This window comes from Oreochromis aureus, linkage group 7, assembly GCF_013358895.1.
Source record: "Oreochromis aureus strain Israel breed Guangdong linkage group 7, ZZ_aureus, whole genome shotgun sequence".
In the NCBI taxonomy this organism is placed as follows: Eukaryota; Metazoa; Chordata; class Actinopteri; order Cichliformes; family Cichlidae; genus Oreochromis; species Oreochromis aureus.
This window is the reverse complement of record NC_052948.1, coordinates 30,343,183-30,358,551: the sequence shown is the minus strand read 5'-3', so window position 1 is coordinate 30,358,551 and position 15,369 is coordinate 30,343,183. Positions and strand designations below refer to the sequence as shown.

Sequence of the window (15,369 nt, the reverse complement as noted above, 5' to 3'; positions counted from 1 at the left end):
CACACACACACACACTTAGTTAGAGGTTCACTTGTAGGTGAAAGTTTAAGCATGTGTTGCTAGGGTTGCAGTTTTATGTTGGTGTACGTGACTGTTTGATGAAGAAGCAGGTGCACGATGCGAGAGCTGAGCTGGCTTGCGGGAAACCACCGGGGAGAAGATGGAAGCCAGTGTTCTTTTTAATTGTGTCACAAGTTGTCAAATAGAACATTTGTGGTTTTGAGTTGACGTATCCATGTAATTTACGCAAGAGGGGGCGTTCTAATACCCCGATGTATAAAACTGTGTTCTGAAGTTTTGGAGATAGAGATCAATGCTGTCTGCGCACAGAATTCATCTCTCCACATGTGTTATTAAATCATTCGTTGACTCCACCTGACAGGGTCAGTGTGTTATTCCGATCTCCACCATCTCTCTCTCCTCAAAATGAACCTTAACACTAGCTATATTGGTACCAGTACACACAACAGCACTGCAAGTGCTTGTTAGAATGTTTGGGATAAGCATTAACTTTCTTTCAATGTAGGTGCATGTTGAGGGACAGTCAGTGAGGTTCAGCCCCTGTGAGTGCCCGATTGGCAAAGATAAGTGCCATGATATGGCTGCATTGTTGATTTGGGTGGAGAAGAATGTGTCTCGCACTGACATGAAATGTGTGTGGAAGAGGGTGAAATCATCCAAAACAGAAGAAATTGCTGCCAAGATGGTGTCTGAGATGACACCATCAACAACACAAGGTCAGTTATTAATTTAAAATTTGCTCTTTGTATTAATTATTCTCTTAACTTTTTAAAAAGCATTGTGTTTTATATTGAGACACACATAGCATACATCCAAAAATTTTAAATGTGCTTTAAGTGAATAGTCCTATATAAAATGCTTGACGGTATCCGATCTTAAAATGATTATTTATTTAGATCACTAAAAGTATGTTTTGTTTTATTTTTATTTTTTTTTATTTTGCAGCTGGAGTCAAAAGACCTGTCACCCAGGAGGACAAAGAATGGGTACTGGCATCTCTATTGAAATTTCAGCGTTTTACTGGGATGGGGTGGATTTTGAGTCCAGAATGTCCTCAGGTAATTTTATATTTACTTTAACATGTGGTACAAATTATACATGTAAACTCTTGTAAACTAGAGACATCAGACTGTTTGCTTCCACTGTCCCCACTTTAGTTTTATGACTTTGTCTACTCTGTGGTCAAAATTGCTTGGTTCCAGTAAAACCTTTAAAATCCTTTTGTTTTAAATTTAGACTCTGCCATTCAAGACATTTGATGGAGTTCTGAGGAACCTGGGATATGCCCAAGCAGAAGACAAGGTTAGTTATCTATTGGCATCACTGGCTGTGTCTGAGGAATACAGGGAGTGCAGAATTATTAGGCAAGTTGTATTTTTGAGGAATAATTTTATTATTGAACAACAACCATGTTCTCAATGAACCCAAAAACTCATTAATATCAAAGCTGAATGTTTTTGGAAGTAGTTTTAGTTTGTTTTAGTTTTAGCTATTTAGGGGGATATCTGTGTGTGCAGGTGACTATTACTGTGCATAATTATTAGGCAACTTAACAAAAACAAATATATACCCATTCCAATTATTTATCTTTACCAGTGAAACCAATATAACATCTCCACATTCACAAATATACATTTCTGACATTCAAAAACAAAACAGAAACAAATCAGCGACCAATATAGCCACCTTTCTTTGCAAGGACACTCAAAAGCCTGCCATCCATGGATTCTGTCAGTGTTTTGATCTGTTCACCATCAACATTGCGTGCAGCAGCAACCACAGCCTCCCAGACACTGTTCAGAGAGGTGTACTGTTTTCCCTCCTTGTAAATCTCACATTTGATGATGGACCACAGGTTCTCAATGGGGTTCAGATCAGGTGAACAAGGAGGCCATGTCATTAGTTTTTCTTCTTTTATACCCTTTCTTGCCAGCCACGCTGTGGAGTACTTGGACGCGTGTGATGGAGCATTGTCCTGCATGAAAATCATGTTTTTCTTGAAGGATGCAGACTTCTTCCTGTACCACTGCTTGAAGAAGGTGTCTTCCAGAAACTGGCAGTAGGACTGGGAGTTGAGCTTGACTCCATCCTCAACCCGAAAAGGCCCCACAAGCTCATCTTTGATGATACCAGCCCAAACCAGTACTCCACCTCCACCTTGCTGGCGTCTGAGTCGGACTGGAGCTCTCTGCCCTTTACCAATCCATCCACGGGCCCATCCATCTGGCCCATCAAGACTCACTCTCATTTCATCAGTCCATAAAACCTTAGAAAAATCAGTCTTGAGATATTTCTTGGCCCAGTCTTGACGTTTCAGCTTGTGTGTCTTGTTCAGTGGTGGTCGTCTTTCAGCCTTTCTTACCTTGGCCATGTCTCTGAGTATTGCACACCTTGTGCTTTTGGGCACCCAGTGATGTTGCAGCTCTGAAATATGGCCAAACTGGTGGCAAGTGGCATCTTGGCAGCTGCACGCTTGACTTTTCTCAGTTCATGGGCAGTTATTTTGCGCCTTGGTTTTTTCCACACGCTTCTTGCGACCCTGTTGACTATTTTGAATGAAACGCTTGATTGTTCGATGATCACACTTCAGAAGCTTTGCAATTTTAAGACTGCTGCATCCCTCTGCAAGATATCTCACTATTTTTGACTTTTCTGAGCCTGTCAAGTCCTTCTTTTGACCCATTTTGCCAAAGGAAAGGAAGTTGCCTAATAATTATGCACACCTGATATAGGGTGTTGATGTCATTAGACCACACCCCTTCTCATTACAGAGATGCACATCACCTAATATGCTTAATTGGTAGTAGGCTTTCGAGCCTATACAGCTTGGAGTAAGACAACATGCATGAAGAGGATGATGTGGACAAAATACTCATTTGCCTAATAATTCTGCACTCCCTGTAGAAGGATCATTGAGATGGGTGGGGGAGGAGGTGAGGCTTTGTGTCATGTGATTTCACAGAAACTTTGGCACTGACCGTGAAACAGGTACAAGTAGTTTCATCTTTTCATATTTGAATTCTCAAAGTCTTCCACAGATCAGGGTGAACAGGTTGAAGCTGGTTGACCAGGATATGTCTTCAATGCACAAATTAAACCAATTTGCTTTCTTCCACTTGTGCAATATCTCTAAAATTAGAACAATCCTGTCTTAGAGTGTAAAAACAAACAAACACAAAAGCCTTCAGTTAATCCAAAATGCTGCAGCAAGAGTACTGACAGGGACTAAAAACAGAGCGCAGATGTCTCCTGTATTGGCTTCCCTTCATTGGCTCCCTGTTAAATCCAGAATTCAAAATCCTGCTCCTCACATACAAGGTCTTAAATAATCAGGCCCAAGCTTATCTTAATGACCTTGTAGTGCCATATCACCCCATTAGAGCACTTCACTCTCGCACTGCAGGCCTACTTGTTGTTCCTAGAGTATTTAAAAGTAGAATGGGAGGGACAGCCTTTAGTTTTCAGGCCCCTCTTCTGTGGAACACTGATCATTTTATTAAAGATGAAAGAATTTAGACAGTAACTTTCAGTGATTCATACATAATCCCACATAGCAAAATTGGTATGGCTCGGATCTGGCCCACACAATGTGCTTACACATGGCCCACATACTGCAAAGAATGACGGCCCTTTTGTGGCCCAGATCTGGTTTGCCAAAGGTGGCCCACACATGGGCCAGCACAAAGCCAGTTGCAGACACAGTGGTGGTCCTTTGCTGGCCCATGTGTGGATTACCTCTGGCAAACCTGGTCTGGGCTACCAAAGGGCCGTGATTCTTTGCAGTATGTGAGCTATGTGTAAGTTGTGTGCAGCCACGGGCCAGCACCAGACACACTGCTGGCCCTGTGCTGGCCCAGAACAGTTTCAGCTCTGGCCCCAGATGTCAGCCTAATGTGTACCTTAATTAAGCCATGTAATTAAGGTACACATTATGTGCATAATAGTGCAAAAGTAACATGACAAAACTGGGCAGACAGTGAATGGACTGATTCTTATTTTTCAACTCTTCCAGATTACTCAATGTAACATGCCACATTCACCCAACCACACACTTCCCTCCTAACTGAGTGCTTCCTAACTACATTCATACTCACGACATGCAGACTGGAGAACCTGGGGATCGAACCACTAACCTTCCGATCAATAGGTGACCTTCTCTACCGCCTGAGCTACAGCCACCCATTGGCAAAGCTGAGTAAACCCTCACTAGGTTTTGGATAAAGTGTACACTCACAAATAGAGATGGCACGATACCATTTTTTTTATGTCCGATACCGATATCACAAATTTGGATATCTGCCGATACCAATATGAATCCGATATAGTTCATTTTATAATCAACAAAACAGTTTTTTTAATGTCTTGCTGCATTTTGTATAGGTTCATACTCAAGTTTCAAAAAACAAAACACTAAAGCTATTCTGTTATACCCAGAGATGGGCAGTAACGCGTTACTTGTAACGCGTTACTGTAATCCGATTACTTTTTTCAAGTAACGAGTAATGTAAGGGATTACCATTGCAAAAACGGTAATTAGATTACCGTTACTTTCCCGTAGGAACACTGCGTTACTGCATTACTAAAACCGTGAGTTTTTTGCAAGAATGTCTCATGACAGTGACGTAAGCGAGTGCGATGTTCGTGACAACAGCTGTCTGCAGATCAACAATGGATAATATATCGAGTGCGGGAGAGAGTATGAGCATGGAGCGTTTAAAGTGTGGAAGTACTGACCTTACTTTGAGTTTGATTCCATAAAAAGTGACAAAAACATTAGTGTCCGTTGTGCGTGGGAAGAAAACTTCTTTTTACAGCGAAAAAACCCCCCTAAACTTCCAAGCAAGCACCGAATGCGCTACAACTGTAATGGGAAATTCACAGAGAAACTCGCGGAGTCTTCAACTGACCGCTGCGGCACACCTGCACCAGGGTAAACCTCCGCCTACCCCAGTCCTGCTTTACAGGTGAAAATAGAGCAACTAGTCTTTGACTTTATTTATTTTCTGCTGTGTTTTACTTGCATCTATTTGAAAGACTGAGTGTAAACACAAAAAAATATTTTATTTTATGTGCTGGAATGTGCAGAAAATAGGTTTAAATGTTAAACAAATTTCTTCCAGTCAGAGAATGTTGCATATAATTTAATTTTTGCTTGATGCATAAAGTTAAAAGATTAAAACTAATAAAACAAGTTTTAAAAAGAGACTTTTCCATTTGATTACATTTTGTATGATGGATTATGCAGAAAAAGTAGAATTGGGCTGAAAGATCTATCGCTTTATTACCTATTCAGGTTGTAAATCGTGTTTTTAAAAAGTAACTAACTAAGTAATTAATTACTTTTGAAAATAAGTAATCAGTAAAGTAACGGGATTACTTTTGGGGGGAAGTAATCAGTAATTAGTTACCGATTACTTTTTTCAAGTAACTTGACCAACACTGGTTATACCTGTATGCAAAAAATGCACTGCAGAAAATATTTCATAGTTTAGCAATACCAATCAATCTAATAAACTTAAACCTACACCATCCTCCCTATTCTGCTATTTTAAGGAGTACTTAGCAGAAATATTAAACAACCTAATAGGGTTGCAAACTCCCAGCAAAAAAAATAAAAAATAGGGAACCACCCCCCACCCTCCACCTTATAATGCTTAATCAACATAATCTACTTTAATTCAATGCACGTGTAAAAAAAAAAAATGCACAGAAATAACTTATTTTTCCACAATATTTAAATAGATTCAACATCTTTCTTGCACAGAATTGCAGACTGCACAGATCGTACCTTCCCAAAGGAAAAAGTGCTATAGCTTACTAGGGTATATTAGACTTAACAGTTACTATATACAGTAATGGATTTCTATACATTTTATGTCAGATTAAAACTTTGGTTGTAAGATTCAGATAATTATTTATTAGAAGCTAGACATTTTAAATGAGAATAAGAAAGAAAAGTATGTCTTTGTGCCCCCTTTTCCCTGTTAATGCCCTATCGGCCACCCTGGCTAAACTTTGCTAGATCCGCCCCTGCACAGTTACCAGCCGTCAGCTGCTTAGAAAAGGATTCTGGTGTAGAAAGTAATATTAAATAAATTCTAACAACAGCTTATCACACTTAAACATGCTGCTCTTGTTCAGCCGCTGGTTTCCTCTTTCTGGTGCAAAGTGGGCCAAAAACAAACAAGAGAGACGAGAGTGGCGACAGAAAAGCCGATCAGCTGATTATTGATCAGTTTCATGACTGAAGTAGCAGCAGGAGAGGGAGGGAGAGAGAGAGAGGCAGTCGCTCCATATATTGGGTGTTAAGCTTAACGTGGGAACGCTTTACAAACATTCAGAGATGAACTTACACACTTGCTTTACTTCTCACTGGGATAACTTTCTTGGAGATGAAATGCCGGTTTCGTAGCGAGGCTCCAAATGCTCAACCAGACCACCGACAGGTCTCGCACGCCACAGCCGCTCTATCACGTGATGCATCCGTGATCCAAGCTCCGACGTGCTAAGGTTATGAGCTGGGTTACGCCATGTCGCAAGTTTTGTGATGTGCTTTCTTGATATTTAATGGATCGATTACATTTTTTATTTCTCTCCGATATCCGATCCAGTAATTTAGGTCAGTATCGGACCGATACCGATACATAATATTGGATCGGCCCATCTCTACTCACAAACCTGTCAAACCTGCATTTGAAACGTTGGCTACCATAGCAGTATAGTATTGCAACATGGCATTTGGATCTTCTAACTAAAATAGGAAAATAGGAACATAAATAGTGTCTCATTGCCAGACCTTGCCCGCATGACACCAGCCAGTCAGAAGTGCCAGCTTGATGCCAGATTTGATGTCATTTTTATTTCTCCAAGCAAAGATTGAAAGCTAAGGGTCACTTTACTATATATTAGCCTTAGCTAGCTTTCGACACTCAGAGGAATAAAAATTACATCCAAAAAGCATTGTCTATGTAAGAAAATACATTAAAATCCATAGCTTATGTGTGAGTTAATGACCAAAACAGAGATCTAACCAACAAATAGCTTGCAAAATTTGACAGCACTTTCCTTTCTGGTAAGCTTAAAAACCAAATAGTACAACGATGTGTAAGATTTGAATAATTAAGGTCACTGTCTGTGAAGGTTCTCAGTCATCCAGGTCATTGTAATCTAAGAAGCGTGGAAAGAAAACCGTCTGGACTTCTTTAAGTTTCTTGAAGACATTTCACCTCTCATCCGGATGAGAGAAGCTTCAAGAAACTTTAAGAAGTCCAGACGCTTTTCTTGTCAAGCTCCTTAAATTACTGTCACTATTACTGTCACATAACTAATGGAGGGCTACTGTAGGATCAGAAATTTCTCTCTCCCTTTTTAAACACATCCACAGATGTGAAAACTTCACCCCAAACTGCAACTCAAGAGTCTGCAGTTGGCACTTCCCTCAAGGAAACAAGATTTGCATGGAACGACGGGAAGTCTTTCCAGTTCCCAGATGACCACAAACCTGTTAGAAAAAAGAAGAGGACCCAGCTAGTGGTGAAAATCAGAGTGAAAGATCAGATGAGCTACATCATTCCAACAATGCAGATACACAGATAGCTACTGCAAGTTACACAAGTTTTTCCAACAGTCTTCTGGTCCTAGAGATTCAGAATGACATACTAAGACAAGGGAATGAAAAACTAAAAAAAACAAGTAGAGAATCAGAATCAGACTTTCTCATTCAGTCAAATATCTGACAACCCTGAAAGGGTCCAGTAATATACTGGATTGCCTGATGCTGCTACTGTCCTGTTTTTAGAAGCCCTTCTTTACAGATTTGAGCTCAATTATCATTCTGATTGGACTGTCCAAATGATGCCCCTAGTTGACCAGTTATTTCTAACCCTGATGAAGCTCAATTGTGACTTAATTGTGGCCATGTGGACCTAGCTACAAGGTTTAACTGCAGCACAGCCACAGTAACTAATATTTTTACAACAATATGACACTGTATGACATTTTGTATGTTGGCATGTTGGAACACAATATTCCCTCAAGAGCCAAAAATTGGACATCGCTACCAGATTGCTTCCAGCCATTTTCTGACTGCAGGATTGTACCTGACTGCACGGAAGTTTCTGTGTCTAACACAGAGAGGCTTGACACACAAAGTCATTTGAACAGCCAGTACAAAGGACGGACCACACTAAAGACTCTAATTGGTGTGGCTCCTAATGGTGTAATAACCTTTGTAAGCAACTTGTATGGTGGAAGTGCCTCAGATAAGGCCATAACAGCTGACTGTGGAGCACTGCAACATCTGCAACCAGGTGACATGGTCATTGCAGATGAGGGCTTTACAATTCGGGACATCCTACCAGAGGAGGTCTCACTGAACATTCCGTCTTTCTTTACCAACGGACAGTTCAGGCAGGAGGAAGTGAACAATAACAGGCAGATTTCCTGCGCAAGAATACATGTAGAGCGTTCCATTCAAAGACTGAAACCTTACTCAATTTTGCATCATATCCCACATCACTTCAGAAAAAATATTAATATGATCTTGAAAGCATGTGTGTGTCTTACAAATTTATGAACACCTATTCTCCGTAAAATTGAATGAATTATACCAGTGAGAGTGCAGAGGTAAAAGTACATGGTGTCATTAACAGCCCAAGTTTGTTCTTTATTGACAGGCAAGATTACAAAGTCACATGGAGTCCAAATAATAAAGTGAGAGCTTTTCGGCCTCATGAGATATAGGTTGCCCTGGATCTGATGCCAGTAGTTGTGATTTTTTTTTTAATACCAAGGAACAACTTGTCTCGTCCAGCTGTAAGAAAAAGTCCTTACTTTCTGCTGCCTGCAAAACAGTTTTGGTTCTGGCTGACTATGGTGCATTTCACCTCAATGATGCAGTCATTAGAGACTCTACCATCTGGAGAACCATCAAGCAGGCCACTGTTGGATAAAAACAGTCCCCTCTCCTTGATAGCTGCACCAGTACAGTCAGTGTACAGTTGCTTGGCCTTTGGCTCATGAAGGATCCCCCAATCACATGCCTTTGGGGATGAAAATACCATTTAGTCATAAATGAATTCTTAGAAGCACAGACCCTTTTCACTAACATCTTACTTTACATCCTTCTGTCAGGTTGTACTGGCCAAGCAGAGTCTTAAATAAGGAAGGAGGGTATGAGCGCCTCTGGACTGCACCCAGGACCAAACCAAAGTTGCTGGCTGTGATTCTCTTCTTGCGATATGCTGACCTTTTATAAAGAAATACAAATTAAGAGACACAGTTCACTAAATTTCTTGCTTAATACCTAACAGATTTCATTTCAAACCAATTTCTTACCACAATGCATTCTTTGTTTGCTCAACTGTTGCTTCCTCGATCTGTTTCTTCTACAGGGAGTGCAGAATTATTAGGCAAATGAGTATTTTGTCCACATCATCCTCTTCATGCATGTTGTCTTACTCCAAGCTGTATAGGCTCGAAAGCCTACTACCAATTAAGCATATTAGGTGATGTGCATCTCTGTAATGAGAAGGGGTGTGGTCTAATGACATCAACACCCTATATCAGGTGTGCATAATTATTAGGCAACTTCCTTTCCTTTGGCAAAATGGGTCAAAAGAAGGACTTGACAGGCTCAGAAAAGTCAAAAATAGTGAGATATCTTGCAGAGGGATGCAGCAGTCTTAAAATTGCAAAGCTTCTGAAGTGTGATCATCGAACAATCAAGCGTTTCATTCAAAATAGTCAACAGGGTCGCAAGAAGCGTGTGGAAAAAACCAAGGCGCAAAATAACTGCCCATGAACTGAGAAAAGTCAAGCGTGCAGCTGCCAAGATGCCACTTGCCACCAGTTTGGCCATATTTCAGAGCTGCAACATCACTGGAGTGCCCAAAAGCACAAGGTGTGCAATACTCAGAGACATGGCCAAGGTAAGAAAGGCTGAAAGACGACCACCACTGAACAAGACACACAAGCTGAAACGTCAAGACTGGGCCAAGAAATATCTCAAGACTGATTTTTCTAAGGTTTTATGGACTGATGAAATGAGAGTGAGTCTTGATGGGCCAGATGGATGGGCCCGTGGATGGATTGGTAAAGGGCAGAGAGCTCCAGTCCGACTCAGACGCCAGCAAGGTGGAGGTGGAGTACTGGTTTGGGCTGGTATCATCAAAGATGAGCTTGTGGGGCCTTTTCGGGTTGAGGATGGAGTCAAGCTCAACTCCCAGTCCTACTGCCAGTTTCTGGAAGACACCTTCTTCAAGCAGTGGTACAGGAAGAAGTCTGCATCCTTCAAGAAAACATGATTTTCATGCAGGACAATGCTCCATCACACGCGTCCAAGTACTCCACAGCGTGGCTGGCAAGAAAGGGTATAAAAGAAGAAAAACTAATGACATGGCCTCCTTGTTCACCTGATCTGAACCCCATTGAGAACCTGTGGTCCATCATCAAATGTGAGATTTACAAGGAGGGAAAACAGTACACCTCTCTGAACAGTGTCTGGGAGGCTGTGGTTGCTGCTGCACGCAATGTTGATGGTGAACAGATCAAAACACTGACAGAATCCATGGATGGCAGGCTTTTGAGTGTCCTTGCAAAGAAAGGTGGCTATATTGGTCGCTGATTTGTTTCTGTTTTGTTTTTGAATGTCAGAAATGTATATTTGTGAATGTGGAGATGTTATATTGGTTTCACTGGTAAAGATAAATAATTGGAATGGGTATATATTTGTTTTTGTTAAGTTGCCTAATAATTATGCACAGTAATAGTCACCTGCACACACAGATATCCCCTAAAATAGCTAAAACTAAAAACAAACTAAAAACTACTTCCAAAAACATTCAGCTTTGATATTAATGAGTTTTTTGGGTTCATTGAGAACATGGTTGTTGTTCAATAATAAAATTATTCCTCAAAAATACAACTTGCCTAATAATTCTGCACTCCCTGTATGTTTCTCTGAGAAAATCAGCTAATGCAGCAAGCAGACTGAACACATCCTGATGATGATGATTGAGGCTTGCAGTAATAAAATTCTTTGAGTGCTGAAGTAAGGAACAAACTGCACCACTGCATTTACCATTTCTGTCAGGACAGATGAGAAAAAACAACAAACCAACATCAAACATTCTGAAAAAATCTTGCAAAAAAATAAAATCAGATCAATTATTGGTCCATAATGCAAATACAAATGCAGCCTGACATAGCCCACTTTCATTTTAGCTGAGCGGTGCTGTGGACACATAAATGCATCAATAATAAAAAAGATTATTATCGGTCGGTACAACACTTTTACTTCTAACACAGAACCATGGAGCCCAACACAACATTGGTTCATTCCTTGTGTTTGGAGCTTTTTTATTCTTGAATTATTCACAGGTCAGTGTTTTATGAAACAAGCAAACATTCCTGTGAAAATGGTGAGCGAAAAGGACTGGATTGAAAATGAGTGAAAAAGCAGCCGATGTCAAAAGAAGAATGAAATATAAAGAAATGAGGGGTGACTCAAGAATTCTGCACAGTACTGTATTTAAGCAAACTGATAAACATCAGACTGGATAAAAAACTAATTATTTTTATGCTGTTAAAGCTAAACAGTCAACAGTGGTCACTATTTGATACCAACTGGAGACCAACATTATTGGTTGCTGCTACAGTTTAATATGAAATCCATCATTAGATGAAGATCAGTCATCATTCTGGACTTTTTCCATCTAATGACATCTGTCTTCACAACCACATCACTTCCTGTTTGGTTAACTTATTTTTTCCTTTAATTTGGCATCATTAATTACTTTAATAATTACTTGTTTGACACTGTTTCTGTAATTGTATTGCATTTGTCTACAACATCTGCATAGTGTCTTCAAGTGTCCCCTACCTTTCATTAATACACAGTGAGCAAGGAACATAATGGACTAACACAATGTAAATAAAACATATACATCATATATACTGCACATCATATTATTCTTTACTTTGTTTCTGCACTCAGGTTCTTAAATTCTTGATTTTGTATGGACATAATAACTTGAGATAATTTATCAGCAGGGGTTAAAGTGGGATTTGGTAGGTGGAGAAACCCTAAGATCAGGTGTAGCGGTGCTTTGCCCTCTTGTGGATGGCCTTAGACACTGCAGTGGTGAAGCAGGAGCAGGCAGATTCGGGATACATTTATAAGAGTCATAAACTCATGATGAAGAGAAGTGTGCAAAGGCTCTTTTCTTTCACTCATTCATGCTGCATGATGTTTTCCAACAACAACAACAACAACAACAACTAGAAAGCGAAAATTTCAGAAGAAATTTTATGTGTGCCTATGCCGCTGCTATTCAGTGTAGTTTGCCATTCATATAGCTACAGAGAGCAAAACTCAGAAGAGCACCCATTCTCCACCATGAACTATGGTAAAACAAACACCGCTCACGCTTCACAGATAACAGCTTACAGTTTCGTGTAAAGATGAAGTTACTTCATTACAGCGCCGATTTGCAGGCGCTGTGCACACAGGTTCATGAGCAGAAGTCCCATTGTACCACGGCAGATCCGACAATGTTTGCATGAACACGCTTTGAAGCATTACGTTATGGACCACTTTTCACACATGGTTGGTGTACCCAAACAGCCGGCTGTAGCTTTTCAACTCACAGCCCGACACACACCCAAAACAGCCGAGAGAGCACAGACTACGCCCGAGAGGCGTGATTGCAGGTGCCGCTCAGGTGGGTCCACCTCCCCTGCAGCGGCACTGCAGACCACGCCCCGCCACACACATCAAACACGTAAAATAAATATTTATGCACTTTTGCATTCACTTTTTGTTTTTGTTATTTTTACACAGTGTTCTGAATGATGAACAATGGTCTACAGCCAATCTTGTGTATTATTATACAAACTTTGGTTGTAAGATTCAGATAACTATTTAATAAAAGCTAAATATTTTATATGAGAGTAAGAAAGAAAAGTATATCTTTATGTCCACCTTTCTCTGTTAATGCCCTACCTGGCCCCCTGGCAAAAGCTTTGCTAGATCCGCCCCTGCACAGTTACCAGCTGTCAGCTACACAAAAAAAGGAGCTTGGTGTATATTTGTCTGTCAGAAACAGTTCATAACTTCCCTTCAACTCATTCATGTCACCTAAGGGTAAACCTGTTTCTCCATCACCAGTTCAGCTCTGATGATTCAGTAAGGACATCTCCTGATTTCATCTTCATGCTCCAGCAAACATCAGCTGATACTAGAAATTAAAATCAAAAGAATTCTAACAACAGCTGATCAAGCTTAACGCGTGCTGCTGTTGTTTAGCGCGATAAACAAACAGGAGAGAAAAGCCGATCATTGATCAGTTTCATGACTGAAGTTTCAACAGGCGAGAGAATGACAGGGGAGGCTGTCATAAAGTTCAACATCGGTAACATCGGTAACTTAGCGCGCACACAGCTGTATACAGACTCCGCAGTGCTAGCTAGCACGCAGTACAAGTTATTGTAAGTGATTGAAAAAGTCAGCACAACGAAAATAAACTACACCTAAACTCGGTTTATATCTGACCCAAATAGAGTGCAGGTCATAACTTCTTACCTGAAATTCAGTTCACCTCACGCTCCTGCCTTCGCTTTCCCTGATCCACGATTGACCTCCGCGTTAGCAAACACCGGTCGATCGGCGGTAGCCTCACCGCCTTGTATGTCTCGTTCGCGGCATGTCCTTTCTGTCACACACCGGTGGATAGCTGCCCTCTGTTGTAGCTCCACCACCAAACAACTCAGTTATTTTTCCACATCGACCAGCATCATCGGCCCATATAAGCGAAAATTAAGTCCAGCTAAGACACAGACCCTTGCCGGCGATCGGGCGATTAAACAAATTTTAGCCACCTCACTATCAGCCAAGCCTGGGTGGTTTTTTCACGAAGGTCGTAAGCTAGCACGCGCTAGCTAGCTAAGCTAGCGACGCTAGCTAGCTAGCCAGCCGGCTATCAGCAACACGTAAGAGAACTGTTGCTAAATAAACTACACCTAAACTCGGTTTATATCTGACCCAAATAGAGTGCAGGTCATAACTTCTTACCTGAAATTCAGTTCACCTCACGCTCCTGCCTTCGCTTTCCTGATCCACGATTGACCTCCGCGTTAGCAAACACCGGACGATCGGCGGTAGCCTCACCGCCTTGTATGTCTCGTTCGCGGCATGTCCTTTCTGTCACACACGGTGGATAGCTGCCCTCTGTTGTAGCTCCACCACCAAACAACTCAGTTATTTTTTCCACATCGACCAGCATCATCGGCCCATATAAAGCGAAAAATAAGTCCAGCTAAGACACAGACCCTTGCCGGCGATCGGGCGATTAAACAAATTTTAGCCACCTCACTATCAGCCAAGCCTGGGTGGTTTTTTTTCACGAAGGGTCGCTAAGTCGGCGCTTAGCTTAGCTAAGCTAGCGGCGCTAGCTAGCTAGCCAGCCGGCTATCAGCAACACGTAAGAGAACTGTTGCTAAATAAACTACACCTAAACTCGGTTTATATCTGACCCAAATAGAGTGCAGGTCATAACTTCTTACCTGAAATTCAGTTCACCTCACGCTCCTGCCTTCGCTTTCCCTGATCCACGATTGACCTCGCGTTAGCAAACACCGGACGATCGGCGGTAGCCTCACCGCCTTGTATGTCTCGTTCGCGGCATGTCCTTTCTGTCACACACCGGTGGATAGCTGCCCTCTGTTGTAGCTCCACCACCAAACAACTCAGTTATTTTTTCCACATCGACCAGCATCATCGGCCCATATAAAGCGAAAAATAAGTCCAGCTAAGACACAGACCCTTGCCCGGCGATCAGGCGATTAAACAAATTTTAGCCACCTCACTATCAGCCAAGCCTGGGTGGTTTTTCACGAAGAAGGCGCTAGCTAGCTAAGCTAAGCGGCGCTAGCTAACTAACCGGCTATCAGCAACACTTAAGAGAATTGTCGCTAATATGGGATGTCTTGATAAAAGCGAGCAGATATTTGAAGTTTACACACCTACATTCTCGCCTGAAAATATCTTAAAAGTGTATTTTGTGACCTAGAAACACGAATAAAAGACATATAAAAGCGAAGTGGTGTCCGCCATTGTTTAACTCGGAAGAGGGGTGCTATGAATTATGGGATATGGAGTTTTGTAACAAGCATACAGATTTTCAGCCGTACTACTCCCGGTATACCACTAGAGAGAGCCAACCCACCACAAATAAAGTCTGTTTCTATGGAAATTGGCCTAAATTTGCACTAAAATCTAAATATTTCAAAACTATAAAAGTCATAAACACCAAAAGTGTATACCATACTAGTCCAGCTCCAGCCGCACAA

The 15,369-nt window shown here is 41.2% G+C and overlaps 1 long non-coding RNA gene across 1 annotated transcript; it reads right to left on the bottom strand.

Moving 5' to 3' along the window:
- Window positions 1-8,646: 8,646 nt before the first annotated feature.
- LOC120440901 lies at window positions 8,647-9,446 on the bottom strand. Its single transcript, XR_005613608.1, has 3 exons — window positions 9,358-9,446; window positions 9,136-9,268; window positions 8,647-9,062 (listed from the first exon to the last, which is right to left on the bottom strand). It is a non-coding gene; the product is annotated as an uncharacterized LOC120440901 (long non-coding RNA).
- Between the last annotated feature and the right edge of the window lie 5,923 nt (window positions 9,447-15,369).